This window comes from Lathyrus oleraceus, chromosome 2 (assembly GCF_024323335.1).
Source record: "Lathyrus oleraceus cultivar Zhongwan6 chromosome 2, CAAS_Psat_ZW6_1.0, whole genome shotgun sequence".
In the NCBI taxonomy this organism is placed as follows: domain Eukaryota; kingdom Viridiplantae; phylum Streptophyta; class Magnoliopsida; order Fabales; family Fabaceae; genus Lathyrus; species Lathyrus oleraceus.
The window spans coordinates 68,016,992-68,019,407 of NC_066580.1; the positions used below are offsets into that span (position 1 = coordinate 68,016,992).

A 2,416-nucleotide genomic window follows, 5' to 3' on the forward strand; every position below is an offset into this window, starting at 1 on the left:
CTTTAGGGAAAGTTAAGGACTTCCCCAACAGAGTCGTCAGCTGTCGCGGTTGGAAAAATGACAGAGTCACCATCATCATTTATTTATTCATAAGGAACAAGGAAATAATGATAAAACCTAATAGTTAAGGGTGAGAGACTAGGTTCGAAAGTCGATTAAGTAAAGGGAAGGTGTTAGCCCCCCCTTACCTCCATTGTATCCAATGAGATCCTCCTTTAATTATGGGATTAGCGTGTATTCTTAAGGTATTTGCTCGATTATTTAATTATTTATTTATTTACATAAAGTATTATATTTAAATGGATGGGAGACCCAAAAAGATTTTTTTATAACTGTACTCGCTAGAATTTACAACTTTATGCATACATACCTTCACATTAGGTGAATGATCAGAGTACTGTAGTTCTTCTTAAAGAAAAGTTGGTTGATTGGTTGTTTTTATCCCTTAAAAAATTCTCACACACCGGGGGCGGAGAAACATTTGACTTTGAAAAAAATGCCTCAATGCACAAGGGCATAAGACTTAATGTTTTAAATGAGTGAAGTTGATTTTATCCCTTAATTATTTGCAAAAAATCTCATTACTTTGATTTAACTATTAATTATATTTTGTTAATTATAATATTTGTTTCTTTTTGAATTTTTATAAATAAGTGAATGAACTTATATCAAATATTAAAACCAATCCCATAAATCAAACTCATCTTATCCTAAGTTTTATTATAAATAAAATTGATAATAAATAAAAAAGATAAAAATAAAAAATAAGTAAAAAAGTTTAAGAATGAGAAAAAATGGGGAGAAACCCATCCCCCTTTTTCCTTTTTCTTAACCACTATTATTATTATTATTATATATTAAAGTAAAAAGAAACATTAGCAGACCATGTTCTGAATCGCACATGAACAAGAAACAAAGAACTTAAATCCTAGTTACTTTCATCTCATTAACAAAGAAAACAATCACAAAAATCAATCAGAATTGCAAAACAAAATTCAAAAGAGAAGAACACTACCAGAACGAAATCATTGGTAGATATAGCATGGCGGTGGTTGCACGATTTCAACGAGGATTCTTTCATGGTGGACGGTGGTGCGGTGTGCGACATAAGTTCAAAAGTAAGTTTTGATTCTGTCTTGATTCCATTTAAGTCCTAATTCTAGTTTTCGGCTTCGACCATTCTGAACATGTTTGAGTTGCATATCTTTTGATTCCAGTTCAGTTTGGTTTCACGATTCCGACACTGATTAGATTGATTTGGTCTCTTACTGGTTTGTGTTAGGATTGATTTGTATTTAAATTTTGATCGATTTTTGTTTTAGTCTTTGATTAGGTTTTGATCCTGTTTGATTTGAATGTTGATTTCGACTTTTGATTTCACTCTGTAATGATTTAGTTTTTGACCTAGGTGTATCTTAGATTTACGACTCGACTCGGGTTTTAATTCAGTTAGCTTCAATTCTCTTTTACTCGAATTCAGTTGTTTTTATAGATAAAGCTTAATATTTTAATACTGAATATAGTATTTTATTTTGTAGTAGCAACGCAGCTTATGAATTAATTAGAACAACAACAACCAGTATATGAAGGCATGGAACATTTTTGTATTACTCTAAGTTATTTATAAAAAACAAGTTAATGTTATCTTTAATAACTAGATAACCCATTACTTGTTTCCGTTAATGTATATGTCTTTGGTAAAAAAAAATCTTATTTCTTACTCATTTCTTGAAAATAATTAAAATTATCTTATAGTGAAATGGATTATTAATTCAATGAACAAGAAATTGTTCATCACTTATTACACGACATTGGTCATCTTTTTTTTATAGGTTATAGCTATTGGTTTTGAGTTGATTTTGAAATAAGTTGCTATTCATGAATTTGAATTTTGAAATAGTTGTATTGATTGGATGATTATAGTTTATTATATTTGATTTTTAAAATAGGATTATGATATTTTTTTAAAGGTTAATTTTCTACACGCATGCAACATAAATACAAAGAATATTAACCTGTATGGTTTTAACCATTTCAAATTTATTTATTTATTTATTTATTTTCAGAGACCTAATCAAGATACAAACAATTCATGCAACACATACAGGAAAAACAAGATTAGAGATTACCGATTCGAAAGTTATCAGAGGAGGAATCCACAAAAGTATGTCTCACTCTATTTCTCCTTTTCTCTTGTTCTTTCTCTTTCTTTTGTTAATATTGTTTGTTCTTTACTGCGAGGTTGCTTAGGATTGGTGGTTGGACTTCACGAATGGAGCTTAGGGTTTAGTTATTGTTGTTCTTCAATGTGAAGAACAACAACTTTAGGATAATGAATTTGTAATTGTGGATGAATGAAAAGTGTGGACATGCTCCCTATTTATATATGAAAAATTAGGTCAAAAATTGAATGAAA

General features: G+C 29.4%; 1 long non-coding RNA gene across 2 annotated transcripts; it reads left to right on the forward strand.

Moving 5' to 3' along the window:
- Window positions 1-848: 848 nt before the first annotated feature.
- On the forward strand, window positions 849-2,416 carry LOC127121121 (uncharacterized). 2 transcript variants are annotated; one of them, XR_007803320.1, is made up of 3 exons: window positions 849-1,118; window positions 2,067-2,164; window positions 2,251-2,416. It is a non-coding gene; the product is annotated as an uncharacterized LOC127121121 (long non-coding RNA). The 2 variants fall into 2 exon arrangements; XR_007803319.1 differs by having other exon boundaries at window positions 2,067-2,416.